The 16,709-nt window shown below is 38.2% G+C and overlaps 1 protein-coding gene across 1 annotated transcript in view; it reads left to right on the plus strand.

The window, feature by feature from the left end:
• The window catches only part of LOC127420631 (exostosin-1b-like), a 116,747-nt gene that overhangs the window by 61,441 nt on the left and 38,597 nt on the right, over window positions 1–16,709 (plus strand). The window lies entirely within an intron of this gene.

A 16,709-nucleotide genomic window follows, 5' to 3' on the forward strand; every position in this document is an offset into this window, starting at 1 on the left:
TTGTGTCCTTTTGAAGTTTGAAGAGGTGGTCACTATTAACTGCCACTGTATGACATCACTGAGCACAACATTTTTTCACAATTTCTCCCTTTGTATTAAGAAAAAGAAAGTAAGTCATATTGTGTTTAACACAGAGTTGAGTAAATAATGACTGAATTTTCATTTTTGGGTGAACTATCTCTTTAATCACAAGCTGATGTTAGAAATTGTTCTGTTAAAGTGTAGTAAGAATGTTTTTTTGTTTGTTTGATTTTACTTCAGCCCTTTAATCAAATGAAGTGGTGGGTGTGTAGAAAAGCGGCTGTCACACACTCTCAGCCCTCTCCCCACCTGAATGCTCCCTCATTTTTCCTTGGGAAGATTTATAGTGACTGGGATGTTGGAGACAGGCCATTACCATGAGCTCTTAGAACTCATCATTCAAGCAAAGAGGCGAATGCGTCACCCTGCCTGCCTCCCTGACTTAATGTTGTTAGCATCCTAAGATCATGTAGCAGGTAAACTAACTCCTTGTGAATCATGTTTACTGATCATGAAAGGTTATTTGGAGAATTAGAAGAGCAGTGATTTATGCTCTTGTTGAGGAGAGGAGATTTGAGGAGAGAAGTTCACAGTAGCTACTAAGAGGTGCGACACTTAAACTGTCCTGTTCATGTAACAGCTTACAGGAGTGGCTTGAAAAACTTGCTGCATAAATTAATTTTTGAAGTATATGGTATTCAAACCATAATGACAGTGACTAAAGAAAATATCAAAGATGATGACTTCCATAACACCATAATGTCACAAGTCCAATTGCCTTGAGTTCTTAATCTTAATGAACTGACCAGCATCAAATGCTGAGTGTAGAGCACATTTGGGTTGCACCCAGATCACAAAACTATGAATGTAACCGTATATAGAGCTCTGAAACAGGACTGACAACCATATTCTGCTATTGTGTGAACGTAACCTTTGTGAGTGCAGCTTCTAGAGTTTTTAGTAATGCATAAATGTATGTCTTTTATACTGTTTATATAGCACAAGCGCCTCTTTTGACAATGTTATCAAACACTGAGATTCTCTTGAATGTTAATTGAGCATTTGGGATTCACCCTGGGGGATGTAACTTGATATGACAGGTTTGGGTATTGATGATCAAGGTTTTAATGTGTCCCATATCTCTGCAAACAAAAAGCCAGGATTTGATGTTTTGCGGTTTGTCGGCATATGTGTAGGAACTTGATTCAGGCATCTTTAGTGATTTTAGCAGTTTGGGCAAGTAGAGCAAGTGCCGAAGTCATCATTAACCCGTCAATGCATCGCCAAAGGCGTGGTGTCTCCCATTGCTCTTTTAGAATCAACCCATTGTCACCTCCATCCAACCCAAGTCGTGTGAACACATTTCATACACAAGTAGTGCTTTTTCCCTGCCCCTTCTTTTCCTGCTGGATTTGGAAGTTTATTAAATGTTGTGACTCCTTGAATCGAAATTGATTTTGTCAAAAATGACAAGAATGAATGATATCCAGTTTCGTTGTAACTGCTAGCCTGAATCTAATCTAACAAAAACACTATGGCTGTGTCCGAAATCAGAAAACTGCTGCCATCGCAGGCAGTGTACATAAGTATGAATGCAACCAGGCTTGTCTGAAATGTTTTCGCCCCATCTTGTCAACTACGGTGTCAAACCCGGGTCTCCCACGCTGCTGGTGCAGTTCGCTTTCGAATATGCCACAGAGGAAGGTAAACAGAGTGGAGCCGATGCAAAAATGTCTGATAAGAGATAGCGCTTGTTGGTGAGTCTGCATAATGTGGCCAATCCTAGGGTACCGCAACTCTCCGATACAACATGGCGACTTCCCATGTGATCAGGTTGGCAGTAAAGCATATGCCTTGGTTTCAGAGACAGCTCATGGATTTCCAAAGGATGATGGCTTTCATGTTATCTGCATATTGTCCTGACCACAAACCCCCACCATGTTCCTCAAATCTCAGCAGTAGGACTTTAGCTGAAGAATTTCCCTCAAAACAGTCACATTTAAAGCAAGGCCTGTCTTTTGAACAAGGCTTCTTTCACAGGAACTGACTTCTAGACCGAGAGCTGTCAGGTTGATTAAATATCACTACAGTGCATTCCCTGACCTCTGAAGCATCCACGCTCCACAGAAACTCAGTTCAGCACTGTCAGATCTGCTGACATTCTATCTGCTGTGGTTGGAACTCTGTCTTTGCCCAATCACAGCGGTGCCTTTTGTTTCTTCTCCAATCAACACGACCGATTCCATCATTACAGGCCACTGAGCAGGATAAAGTTATTGCGCACCCTGTTCCTCTAGCAACGTGACATTTAGAAAGTCTGTTTGTGTTTATCTGTCACAATCTGGCCATTTCCACTGTCTGTCAGCTAAGGTTGGGCGACTCTTTCTCTGCGACAAATGCTGTGGCATTTCTGAGAAGTTAAAGATTATCATGACCTGCATGTTGGAGATTTATATCCGAGCTCCTGACTAATGTTGTACTAAAGAGCATTGCCTCTGTCTAGTTTCATTCTTGGCTGCTTTGAAGTTAGCAGGCATTTCACTCATGTTCTTGGAGGCACAAAGCACATTACTTGCAGGTTGTTTATGGTTTAGCTCACTAATTTGCATATTCAATTTTTCTGTTTTTCTTTTTGCATATTAATTCTAATGCTAGTCACAAGTTGATGTTTGAATGACCTGTGCACTTCTCCTAAGTGCGAAAAGTATGTGTTGCGTTGGTTATAGATTATGCACTTTTCAAGTATAAAGTATCAAGCAAGCCAGTTTAGCAATTTTGGGTTATACTACATTTTAAAATTGCACTGTGATACTAAAATAAACAAGAAAAATATTAGCTCAGAATGTACACTGCCTGGCCAAAAAAAAAAAGAGTTGCATACTCCGCTTCATTGGACCGCCTTTAGCTTTGATTACGGCACTCATTCGTCCAGAGTTGCATTCATTTTTGGCCGACATCTTGTATTGACGACGGGAGAGTCGAACCACTGCATAAAGTTTTCTCCAGCACATCCCAAAGACTTTCAATGGGGTTAAGGTCAGGACTCTGTGGTGACCAATTCATGTGTGAAAATGATTCCTCATGCTCCTTGAACCACTCTTTCACAATTTGAGCCAGATGAATCTTGGCATTGTTGTCCTGGAATATGCCCGTGCCGTCAGGGAAGAAACAAATCCATTGATGGGATAACCTGGTCCTTCAGTACATTCAGGTAGGGCTGCTCGATTATGGCAGAAATCATAATCACGATTATTTTGATCAATATTGAGATCACAGTTATTTAACAAGATTACTCACTGACTTTGGAAAACATCATGCATTTATTTGTCTTTTTAACAGTGGATTTCCTTTAACTTGAAATGTAAACTGCACTGTGTAGGGGAGGAGGCTATTGTCATATGATAATTATTTTGTTACGTATGGTATTCAAAGAAAGGAAAGCCTCCATCACCACCATTAACAGCAGGGATGCTCATAGTTCTATGGAATGTGATCTACTTTTTCATCATGGTATTGCAGCAAGATCTACCGTGTACAATAAAGGCTATACATTATCACAACACCAAAATGTCAGTAGTCGGTAGTGAAATTTGATGATTCTCAATACCAGCTTCAAAACCTCAACAAATAACACTAACTAATATGTTAATTATGGAAGAATGGTTTCAAGTTAAGTAATTATTCAAGACCAGTAAACAGTAATAAATTAACAATAAAAAACAGCAATAAATAGAAATAGATTAAAAATAATAGAACAAAAAATTAAAATTAAGAAAATTATGTGCTTTTTGTAACAGCTTTAAAAGTTTTTAACAGCAGTATAAAGTATTCAAGTAAACATTCAGAATGAAATGCAACATAAAACTACTACTGGTATTCACTGTATGATTATAATACATTAATATTTTTTAATGCTAAAGTTACCCAGTCAAGAGCAGTGAGTGTTTTCTCATTTTCTTGTTATGGTTGTTTGATGATTATAGTGATACACTATAGCAGCAGGTCTATTAGCTTACATTTATACTTGCAAGTCTAACGTTTTGATTAAATAGTGTATTCAGCATTCTCCGATAACAATCCACTAAAAAGTGGCTTTCTTGTGGTCACACAGCTGTTTAGTCACAATCTTGTAAATTCTCGTTGCATTGTGTGTGTGGAAATGCTCTTACTTTCACTATTAAACATAGCCGTGAGTTCTACTGTTGATTTTTTACGATGTGACTTCAAGCATTTTAGTGATCTCCGATCACAATCATTCAGGATTTTTTTCTGACCACATTTCTTCCATGAAGCTGAAGGTTCACCACTATCCTTCCAGGTTTTAATAATGCGTTGGACAATTCTTAACCCAATTCCAGTGATTTCCGCAATCTCTTTAGTTGTTTTCAATTGCTTGATGCTGGCCAATAATTTGCCCCTTCTGAAACACAGTAACATCTTTTCCACGACCACAGGATACGTATTCCAACATGGTTGTTTAAGAAATGATAAGCCACACACTGCATCAGTTAGGATTAAAAGAATTGTTGCCAGCTGAAACATATTAATCACTGCAATAATGATCCAATACTAGGCTTTTAAGTATCTGCTTATTTAAATCCAAACCATTACTTTTTTTTGGCCAGGCACTGTGAAGTATACTTTATAGGACTAAAGGGTATTGCTATATGTTTGTCACAATTCAATAAATGGTGATACCATACGATATAATTGCATCACGACTGAAACTGCGCCAAACTCGGGAGAGAGACCCAACAAATGATGTGGTTGTTTCAATCTCTCTAGTGACTCTGACCACATTGAGAAATGCCAGTCTTATAGTTTGCACTTATTTAGACTATAAGCTGTTTTATTATTGACCTGTTGGACATGATATGAATAAAATATTGGTTAATAAAAATATTGATACAAGGATCAAAAGTATCTATACAATATCGTGAGAAAAGTATTTCGCTATATGATTATTTTGGCAGAATCCTATTGGATTTATAGCATACGAATTGGAATTTGGCCTGTATCACCACTGACACTCTTATGTTTTAGAAATGTCGAATCATCCCTCCTTTCTAAAACATTGATGTTCAGCTGAAACATGTGGCAGTTCAGTCGAAGTCTATAATAAATCACTTTCTTTGAGAGCCTGATTGTGATTCTTATATAGGCCTTTGGAACCAATGTCTGCCAAGAACATAAGTCATTGTCTTGAGTGAAAAGTTACTGTCTAAACTGAGAGGAATGAGTCATGTGGACATTGAAAAATGTGTCTGGAAAGTCTTGACTAGTTATTGTTAGTGAGCTTCACGGTTTTGAAGAGGCTACAAAAACTAAGCACCTTGACAATGCAAGTGGCAAATTATACAGAAAAGGCATGTGTGATATTTGGAGATTTGTCATTATGGTCTGTTCTATACAATGTTAACAATGCTGTTAGCTTCAAAAATTGAAAAAAATAAATAAATAAAGGACAAAGAAAGCACTATAAAAGAAGTCCATGCAACTTGTGTGATGTATTCCTAATTTTATAAAGCCATGCAATAGCTCTTTGTGAGGAACAGACTAAAATTTATTCACTGATAATCTTCACTTTCAATTTGTTTACTTGAAAACTGTTGCAACCACTGAAATCAATGACCACATTTACATGCACTTAAGAAAACAGTTTATTCTAGGGTTTTTGCAGAAAGTGGCATTTTGAAGCGTCATGTAAATGAGAATGCTGATTTCCTTACACCATTTAAGGATTAAAGGAAAATGGTTTAACACATCGGGTTTCTCCCGGACAACACGACATGCAAACCCATTAGCTGCGTTCATAAAGTTTTTGAGGAGTGCGCATGTGCATGAACAGGCTGGATAGCAAATGTCATAGGATGGAGCTCAACAACAAGTCAACACAGCGAAAAGAATTCAAAATTTCTGGAAGTACGATGTAAAAAGCATAGCATACACTAAAAAGAAAAAGCATACACTATAAACTATACCCATTTTAACACACCTATGTAAAATATTGACTGTCCCTCATGTTTGCTTATATACGCTCTTTGGCGGAATTGGGGGAAACCCAACTATTCCAGTGCAACTCCTCTGCAGGTTGCGATAGAAAGTCGAGGAAACAAACACAGCAACAACTCTGGAACATCTGGAAATAAAGCGAAGCAACCGAGACTGAAATAGCATAGACAATGCCGTGTTTGTTATTTTCACAAGCCTTGCTGGTATTTTACGTTGCTGTGGAGAAAGCCGCATGTTTATGGGAGTAAAGAGTATGCCCAGTAATAGTAGGTGACAGTAATGGGTCACCTAACATGTTGGACACATTTTAAATCCAAATCTAAGATTTGTTTAATATCTTGCTTTCACAGGTAATCACTGCTCTAAAATAGCTTTTTACACTAGACGAGACCTCTGAAATCACATATGCCTAGGGCTTCGAGAATTCCTTTGAAGTGGTTGGGGTTGGATCATTCGGATAGTTCTGGTTTCTCTTCTGGAAGATTCCCTCCCCATTTGCTAAATGACCGCACCATGACACTGGAGGTGTCAGCGAGGACACCATGAGTGACAAATGTGAGCTGAACTGCACTCTTTCATGTCACCACACTTGGGAGGCAGTGCTTTATTGTTGTGTGGATGGAGCTATCCCAGGAGCAGCACCTCAAGAAGGACTGTTTGAGATACAAGTTTAAACACATAAGACATTGAACATCATACAAACTCAACACAAATGTGCTGCACTATGCAGGCCGAATAAAGAGGCAAATAATTCACTAACATCTCAACCTGTTGCCACTATTTGTTATTTTTATCGACCATCTTATGTATGGACTTAAAGGGATCATTCACCCAAAATGAATATTTTGTCATCATTTACTCAACCTCATGTCATTACAAATGCTTCTCTTTTATTTTTAAAGAGTTGGTGATCTGAGGTGACCATAATCTGTTTCACACAGATTTGGCTTATGCGTCCACATGGAAACTTTGTCCGAGTGTCCTTTAAATTAGCAATGTGACCATAGAGAAATCTGTCCCTGCAGACATTATATTTTCCCCATTATGAAATGTGTTTCATAAGCTGTCTTATTAAGTTGAAACCCCTGACCTTTACAGCTTTCCACAGATGTGGTGGAAAATTATATTGGATCACTTTACTGCATTGTTTCTTTTGCCACCAAATTAACTGCTGCCTCTCTGATAACCTTGGGCAAAAAATAAACCAAAATCCTTGAAAATGGCAATGTGCATACCAAAACTGTTCCATACAGCTTTTGTCCTTTTCGACAGGGAAAGCCTTTTATGTGAGGTGTTCCAGGCAGGAAGATGGAGCAGTCACTTTGCTTAGATTTGCACTTGCCTCCTATTATCAAACACTGGGATTCAGACAGCTTTCAGAAGTAACTAATCACCTGGCTTGGCACTTAAAGGTGGAAGTGAAGCTTTCTTTGAAGCTGCAGCCCAGATGTGCCATTTGGCATGGCGTAAAGCCACAGAGCTATTTGAAGTCTTCTGTTTGTACGCCAGCCATTTCCTAAATACCATTCTCATATTCGGAGTTGGAGACAAAGCATGAATGGTGAAAAAATGTGATCTCAGTGATTTGGAGCATGGCATGTTTGTTGGTGCCAGACAAGCTGGTTTGAGTATTTCTGTAACTGCTGATCTCCTGGAATTTTCATGCACAACAGTCTCTAGAATTTACTCCAAATGGTGTCAAAAACAAAACACATCCAGTGAGCGGCAGTTCTGTGGACGGAAATGCCTTGTTGATGAGAGAGGTCAACAGAGAATGGCCAGACTGGTTTGAACTGACAAATTCTATGGTAACTCAGATAACCGCTCTGTACAATTGTGGTGAGAAGAATATCATCTCAGAATACTATTCTGAGATGTGTTTTTGCACTGTTTTGCCGGCACGAGGGTGACCTACACGATATTAGGCAGGTGGTTTTAATGTTGTGGCTGATTGGTGTATGTGCGGTTTTGTTTTGCTGGGGGAAGGCAGCATTGAGAGCATCCTGTGTTCTAATTAAATGTATTTAACCCCAGGTCATACCGTGCCAAGAAAAGAGGGTTCATAGTCTTGTCTTAAATGTTTTATTGAGTTTCTTTGAACTGCTATAGCTGGGGGTGAAGCATAAGCCTTGCTGTCAGAGTCGAGACATTGAGCATGTTGGCTTTTTAAATAAAAAGAGAGCTTTGATGGCTTTGCAAATAATTTGTCACATTTCCTGACATATGGTCTTACATCACCATTTTGTGAAGTTTTCACTTCAAGTTCATGTGCGATGTGAAGTGTTTTACTCCGCAGTGAGGCATCAAGGTGTCTGTTGTTTTCTTACTGTCACATTGACTGACAGATTATCATAGGTTTAAATTAAAGGGCTTTTCACACGTTACAAAGCAAAGATTCCCATGAAACTAATAAAGAAAAGTTAGGGCATCACAGGGTAACATTTTTACACTGTGTCAAGGGCTCAAAAACAGGTCAAAATTAACTGCTGCCTCTCTGCTAAAAGGAAATTGGAATAAAAGGAAATTGAACTCAAAAGAACTACAAAAATCTTTATTTAGAATCCAAAGAGTGTTAAGTGTAAAATGGTTACAAAAGCGGTCCCAAATGACACTATACACTTAAGCAATACACTATGCACTCAGCCACTGTACACTGTAGTGTATGAATTTTAAAAGTGTTCTGTTTCAAATGGAACACTAAAGTTTTTTTACTACACTAAAGCATTCGCTGTTTTTCAGCTGACAGAAGTGAGGTTTTAAACACACACAATGTGTTGCTGCTAGCTTTAGCGCATTAACCAAACTCGGTTTAACACTGATTTAAAATAATGTACGAGTATTTACACAGCGTGAGTTGATGGTAACGTCAGGCAAGCCGTGACTGTTGAGTGCGTGAAGTGTCCAGCATTCCACACTCAGTTTATTTCAATTGAAGAAACATTTTTGTTGCATTTTCAGTGTGAACATACTACTCACACTACTTGCACTACAAAATTGCATAGAATAGTGCAAAAGTGTGTGATTTGAGATGCAGCTAATCTGGTTTCTGGTTTCTAAAGTGTGCAAGAGATAAGACACTGCTCCTGTTTGCTCATGTTAATAGGCCTTAAGACTTTTTATGGGTTTCGTTCATGGTAGTTTTCTTTTTACTGTTGCTAATAACATGTCCACTCTGAGGAGATAATTAATTTCATATTATCAAATTAATATTCACCTATTATTTGACCTGCACTGTACAGCCCATGTATTTGCCATAACGGCAAATACAAGTGTCAGTTTGTCCTATTATTTCAGCTTAAAATTATTTATTTATTTATTTTTTGAGGTTGACACTTTTTGATAACCGCAGAATGGTGCCCATTTCATCAAATTTGATCAGTTTATTTAAAACTTGCTGATACTGCAGAGTTCAACAATATGATTGTTTTTTTTCTCCTGGCCAGTAGTTAAGTTTTTTACTTACCCTGCCAGAATTTTCACTGTCCCCACCATAAAGAAAATTGGAAAAAGCTTGATATTATGCTGCTATAAATTCATGAAAACACTTTATTTTCACTGGTAATGCAAAACATTAGGCTACTGATTTGTTAATTTAACTCATTCTTACCGATGCTTCCAAGACCATCACAAGTTATTTTTGCTATTTCAACAAAAGTGGGTTAGCTTCCTTTAAAGTAAACTTGGTTTAGGATTTAATCCTACATAAGGTGTGTGTGATGCCTCTTCGATGAAATTTCACCAATTTCATCATCTTCATTTTTATATCGATATCATTTCATCGCCCAGCCCTACGTTCAGTACTTTGCAGAAAACCATTGGTGTAAGTTAAAAAACAATAAATGATCGATGGACGAAAACATTTACTGACAACACCGCACTGGCCCAATTAGCCAAGCTGACCTGAAACTCTCACATTGGCCCTGTACAGTCAGCCCATCTTTAATGTTGAGCCCTGCACTGTTATCCATGATAACAGATTGAGAATGCAGCGTTGGTAACCATTTCACTCGGAGGAATGATATGCCTCACTGGAGGCTGATGCATACATTGTCACCGCAAGGAACTGTATGCAAACTGCCTGTATTTGCCTAAACTCAAAACAGCAATCTCAGTTTCTGTGCACTGAGGCATCTCTCTGCACATTTACACACAGGTGTGCTTGTGATTATATAAGTGTATCAGACTTTTTACTGTCCCAACTGTGTGTGGTTTTGTGGCATAATTGGAATGGAGCGTTCTGAGAGCCTCTTTCTTTCGCTCTGTGCTGTAACACTTTCCAATGAGTAGTGCAGATTTGAGGCGAAGGAGCGCAGATTCTTTTAGACTGATGTCAGGCTTCTCGGTTACAGAATCCATCTGTTTGGGAAGATATAAATATTGGCTCCTTATATTGGAAGTAGCAGTCAGTGCAGAAACCTGGGTTAGGGTGAACTTCCCTCACAAACAGCTATAAGGTTTGTGTGTACATCTCTGATTTCTTTATCACTTTCTTTTAATCATTCCCCCATCCTCACTTAGTTAAAACCACAGTCTGATTTATGTGCTGTTTCATAATTGTTCACAATCCCTTCTCCCTGCCCATCCTTCTCCAGTACAGTTTCATTCTTCTTACATTTGATTCTGTCCTGGCTGCAACTGCTCCACCCTTCCCTCTATCTTATCCTGTATCGCCTAACTCCTCAGATCTAGTGCTTTCTATCTCTACACACTGATGTAAATAGTTCTTTTGGACTCTTATTGTCTGTCGTCCATTTGTCCTGTGTGTGCTTTGTGCTCCATATCAAAAAATTCTTGAAATATTATTCTCACACATCAGAGCTGGTTTCCAGGTTACCAATGAGTCCCCCACCCTTCTTTCTTTATTTATAATCTTCTCTCCTTTAATTAGTCGTCTTTTCAGGAGTGGGGAAAGCGTTATCAGTTAGTTTTCTCATTCATTTTTCAGACAGCACTTTTCTCAGTCTCAGACAGAACAGACTCTAATGAGCTTCAGTGGGCTTGCTGAGTTTTGCCTAATTGTGAGCTAAAACTGCAAACCATTCTACACTGAAGCAGAAGGTTTGAATGGCGGCTGATAGCAGTTTACTTCAAGCCCCGTATGTCTGGAATAGTGTGACAGTGTATTTTTAACCCTCTGGGGTGTCTAAATATAATACAACCCCAATTCCAAAAAAGTTGGGAAAGTATGAAAAATGCTAATAAAAACAAAAAGGAGTGATTTGTAAATTATATTCACCCTTTGCTATATTGAAAGCACTACAGCTAAACATTTTATGATGTTTTACCTTGTGAATTTCATTTTTATAATTTTTAATTTTTTTTAATGTACAGTAATTTCAAGTTTTATTAGCATTTTTCATACTGTCCCAACTTTTTCAGAATTGGGGTTGTGCGTACATGCACAGATATATATATATATATATATATATATATATATATATATATATATATATAATGTATATATATATACAGGTGCATCTCAATAAATTAGAATGTCATGGAAAAGTTCATTTATTTCAGTAATTCAGCTCAAATTGTGAAACTCGTGTATTAAATAAATTCAATGCACACAGACTGAAGTAATTTAAGTCTTTGGTTCTTTTAATTGTGACGATTTTGGCTCACATTTAACAAAAACCCACCAATTCACTATCTCAAAAAATTAGAATACATCATAAGACCAATAAAAAAAACATTTTTAGTGAATTGTTGGCCTTCCGGAAATTATGTTAATTTACTGTATATGTACTCAATACTTGGTAGGGGCTCCTTTTGCTTTAATTACTGCCTCAGTTCGGCGTGGCATGGAGGTGATCAGTTTGTGGCACTGCCGAGGCGGTATGGAAGCCCAGGTTTCTTTGACAGTGGCCTTCAGCTCATCTGCATTTTTTGGTCTCTTGTTTCTCATTTTCCTCTTGACAATACCCCATAGATTCTCTATGGGGTTCAGGTCTGGTGAGTTTGCTGGCCAGTCAAGCACACCAACACCATGGTCATTTAACCAACTTTTGGTGCTTTTGGCAGTGTGGGCAGGTGCCAAATCCTGCTGGAAAATGAAATCAGCATCTTTAAAAAGCTGGTCAGCAGAAGGAAGCATGAAGTGCTCCAAAATTTCTTGGTAAACGGGTGCAGTGACTTTGGTTTTAAAAAAACACAATGGACCAACACCAGCAGATGACATTGCACCCCAAATCATCACAGACTGTGGAAACTTAACACTGGACTTCAAGCAACTTGGGCTATGAGCTTCTCCACCCTTCCTCCAGACTCTAGGACCTTGGTTTCCAAATGAAATACAAAACTTGCTCTCATCTGAAAAGAGGACTTTGGAACACTGGGCAACAGTCCAGTTCTTCTTCTCCTTAGCCCAGGTAAGATGCCTCTGACGTTGTCTGTGGTTCAGGAGTGGCTTAACAAGAGGAATACAACAACTGTAGCCAAACTCCTTGACACGTCTGTGTGTGGTGGCTCTTGATGCCTTGACCCCAGCTTCAGTCCATTCCTTGTGAAGTTCACCCAAATTCTTGAATCGATTTTGCTTGACAATCATAAGGCTGCGGTTCTCTCGGTTGGTTGTGCATCTTTTTCTTCCACACTTTTTCCTTCCACTCAACTTTCTGTTATCATGCTTGGATACAGCACTCTGTGAACAGCCAGCTTCTTTGGCAATGAATGTTTGTGGCTTACCCTCCTTGTGAAGGGTGTCAATGATTGTCTTCTGGACAACTGTCAGATCAGCAGTCTTCCACATGATTGTGTAGCCTAGTGAACCAAACTGAGAGACCATTTTGAAGGCTCAGGAAACCTTTGCAGGTGTTTTGAGTTGATTAGCTGATTGGCATATCACCATATTCTAATTTTTTGAGATAGTGAATTGGTGGGTTTTTGTTAAATGTGAGCCAAAATCATCACAATTAGAAGAACCAAAGACTTAAACTACTTCAGTCTGTGTGCATTGAATTTATTTAATACACGAGTTTCACAATTTGAGTTGAATTACTGAAATAAATGAACTTTTCCACGACATTCTAATTTATTGAGATGCACCTGTATATATATATATATATATATATATATATATATATATATATATATATATATATAATGTATATATATATATACGTATATAGTATATGTAATATAATGTGTGTACACCATTGGATGGAATATACTTTCTGGGGTATTATTTACCTTTATGAGGGCATAGCTTTTTCTGACCGTAACCATACAGCATCTTTTCGTAATCAGCAGCAAAAACAAAACGTACAGTGGGGCATTCAGACAAATTTGAACAAATAGGGCTGTTACCTAAAAAAAATTTCAACATTAAACACAAAATTAATTGTAAATAATGCTCAATGCACATTCAATGTTTTCAGAGCTGGTTTGAGCTTTTGTAAAAAAAAAAAAAAAAACTGCATATTAGCTACACATTCAACAACATGCACCTTTGAGACTACAAATACAGAACTTACCTGACAGCTTTAGGTCACTACAGTGTCTGCTGAGGCACTAAACCCATAGGCTAGGTAGGCTTGGAATGGAATATTATGATATATAACAGATAATAAAACTACAGCAGCATCTTTGCCCCCATATTTTCAATATTTGGGGCATTTTTTTGTTTCGTTGGTGAGCCCTGATTTATTTCTGGCCATGGTGTGCAAAGATCTGAGGACACAGGTGCAGAATGTTACTTCCCTCTACTTCCTGTCCCAGTGGAGAGAGAGCAGCAGCAGCTACCCCTCAGTCTCCCTCTCCCCTCATTCTTAATTGTCCCTTCTTTCCGTCCTGTCTCTGCAGTGTCCCTGTCTCGTCATCCTCCTCCCCAGGGCTCCTCACTGCAAGTCTCTGTCTGAGCAACCTGACACCAGCTGCAGTGTCCTCCCAAAAGAAGCAGCTTCTTTGTTAAGACTTTATTATGGATGGTATTTCGTACCCACAGTGTCCAAACCACGATATGACCTCTGTTGACCAACCCCTGCGCTTTTGTCTGTTGCCCTTCTAGCTATGTGACATGACCTAGCTCTAAGAGACCCACCATCATATAACACTGTCCTGCAAAGGAATTTATTTGAAAATGCTGCTGCTTCGGTCAGTCACGAAACCTGGAAGAACATGTCAAGGTCATTTCAGAAGTAAATAAATAAATTATATTTTGCTTTAAGACAGAACCACAAAAAAAAAACAATTATTGTAACATTATTTTCATAATAATTAAGCCCCCCCCCCCCCCCCCATTCTCATTACCTCAGTGCACAAAAAAATAAATAAAAATAATAATCATTACTATAATGTAAAAAAACACAATTGTATAAAAATGTATACAGCATGGCAGTATATGTCATACTGCCTTTAATTTATGCTGATTTAAATTAAAAACTAATTTGAATAAGAATTGGTATTTCAATGTTTTTTACTGTAAAAATAAAGATTTTCAGTGAAATATAAGGATTTTTTTTTTTTATTATTATTAATATTATGAAAATACACATTTTTAATTTTAGAGACATGCACTAGCCAGGGCGTGGCATACGGTTTTGGGTGGCTGAATTTGGGACTGCTGAAGTACAGGCTCTTTAGGTACACTCTACCAGCAATTGGAAGACCCCATCTGCAAAGCCCAGTCAGCTATGATTGTGTATGCCCTCCCTGTCTACCTCTCTGTTTTGGAGCTACATATGGTGAGAAGATATTGTGGATTTAGCCCTAAAATAGAATACATTTAAATGTGTTTGCAAATAAATGAGGTAAATATTAATTTTTGTTCAACTTTGGGGGTAGGGATACAGTAAATGGGACTGCCGGCTTTGATTGCATCAGTACAAGTTCATCTTGGCTAAAATATTAGACCAAGTAAAACCATTGAAATGTTCTAAACTTGCTTAGAGCCTTTAATCTTGAGTGGTGACGTTATTTTAGTTAGCTGGCAGCCTTATTCCTGTGAAATATTTTGGTCCACTTGCTGTTTGGGGGAAACTTATGTAGTTTAGCATTTTGTGTCACTGAATGATTCCAAAGTTTATTTGTTTTTGTTGGTTGTCGGAGTCTATAAAAGTTTAGTCTGAAATGCCGCTTTCAGCCTTCACAGGCATTTGACTCCAACTAAAAAGGCTCCTTTGATTTAAGTTTGGCAATCAAAACCCTTCACAAATGCTGATTAGGAGCTGTTTTCTTCCCATTGCTTGGCTGCACAGATTCAGACCAAAACAAGGTTTTACCAGTACAAAGGGTTGTCACAGCACAACTTCAGCCCACTTAGCTGTTTAGCGCTTTGACATCTTAAGAATATTTTAACTGCTGAAGTCTGTGATCTATGAAAAAAGTGACTATTCCATCTGTAAATGCTTCTCACGCAGAACAAGAACTAAAGAGTGACCGCATGCGGGCTTGTGCTGATATGTGCCAAATCAGACTTGAGTGCAAAGTCACGTCATCGCAGTCCTGCCAACCATCTGGATATAAACTGGTGCTTTGAGACACATCTGTTCATCAACATGCCAGGGTCTGAATCACACTTCCAACCATTCAGGCCCACACAGCCAGTCAGGACTAAAATATATCCCTTTATGGTGACAGGACAGCCAGTATTTTACAAAAGTGTGTCCCTGTTCTCTGACAAGCCAGCCAATCAAGACACGTTTTTGTCCCTGTGTCCTGACAGAATAACTGGTTTGTATGGACCTAGGTGTCCCTGTGTGCTGACAGTCCAATCAAGCATAATAAATAAAAATGATTTATTTACGCTTATGTCATTCCAAACTCTTATGCAACTACTTTTCATGATGACAGTTCATAGTGACCATGTCTGTCAAACTCCAGGACAAAAATATATGGCGCATACGAGCACCTTAAATGTTTCATAAATGTAGTCCATACGACATGTGCAGTGTTACAAGTCTTCTAAAGCCATACTATACATTGAAGGTTTTGTTTTCTCACTGATAATCTTTACCTCCACCGAAACTTGCGTCTAGCATGATAACGTGTCCGGATTTAAAAAATAAAACATCATGTTTGGATATTAAACACACGAGAACGTTTTGCTACCAATGATGGCGCCAAGACCTTTTTAAGTTATGGACGCAAACACTAGCTAGATGTGAGCTTCGACTTTGCAAATAACAAGCAGGTCATATGGACTACTTTTTTGTGCTTTTTATTTGTTCTTTTTGGAGTTTGACATATGTGGTCACTATGAACTAACATAGCTTGGAAAAAAGCTGCATAAAGATTCTTCAAAAATTTCTTTTTTCATTGAAAAAATAACGGCATACAGGTTTTGCATGACAAGAGGGCGAGCACATTATGGATGGACTCTTCCTTAAATATTTTATCTTCCTTCGTTCTGTATCAAGAGCATCATCCAAAAGCTCAAATCACGATTAAGCGAAACTGAAACATTAGTCTCAATCTGGTTTAAGTAGAGAGGATGGTAGATGAAAGGACAAATTGAGAAGATTTTCATGATAGACTTCAGGTTTTTTTGTATGAGACGAGCCTGTCAAGTGTCTGTAACAACCGAAGCTGATCCTCTTGAAAAGGAAATGGAAGTGGAAGTCTTAAGAGTAGAAGTGAGTAAAGCTGACTCATATTTAGACTCTTTAGAGAGATTCATGCTTACATATGGATATACATGCATGCAGTCTTGCTTTCATATGGATATACTCAAAAGC

Source organism: Myxocyprinus asiaticus, chromosome 30 (genome assembly GCF_019703515.2).
Source record: "Myxocyprinus asiaticus isolate MX2 ecotype Aquarium Trade chromosome 30, UBuf_Myxa_2, whole genome shotgun sequence".
NCBI classification, from domain to species: Eukaryota; Metazoa; Chordata; class Actinopteri; order Cypriniformes; family Catostomidae; genus Myxocyprinus; species Myxocyprinus asiaticus.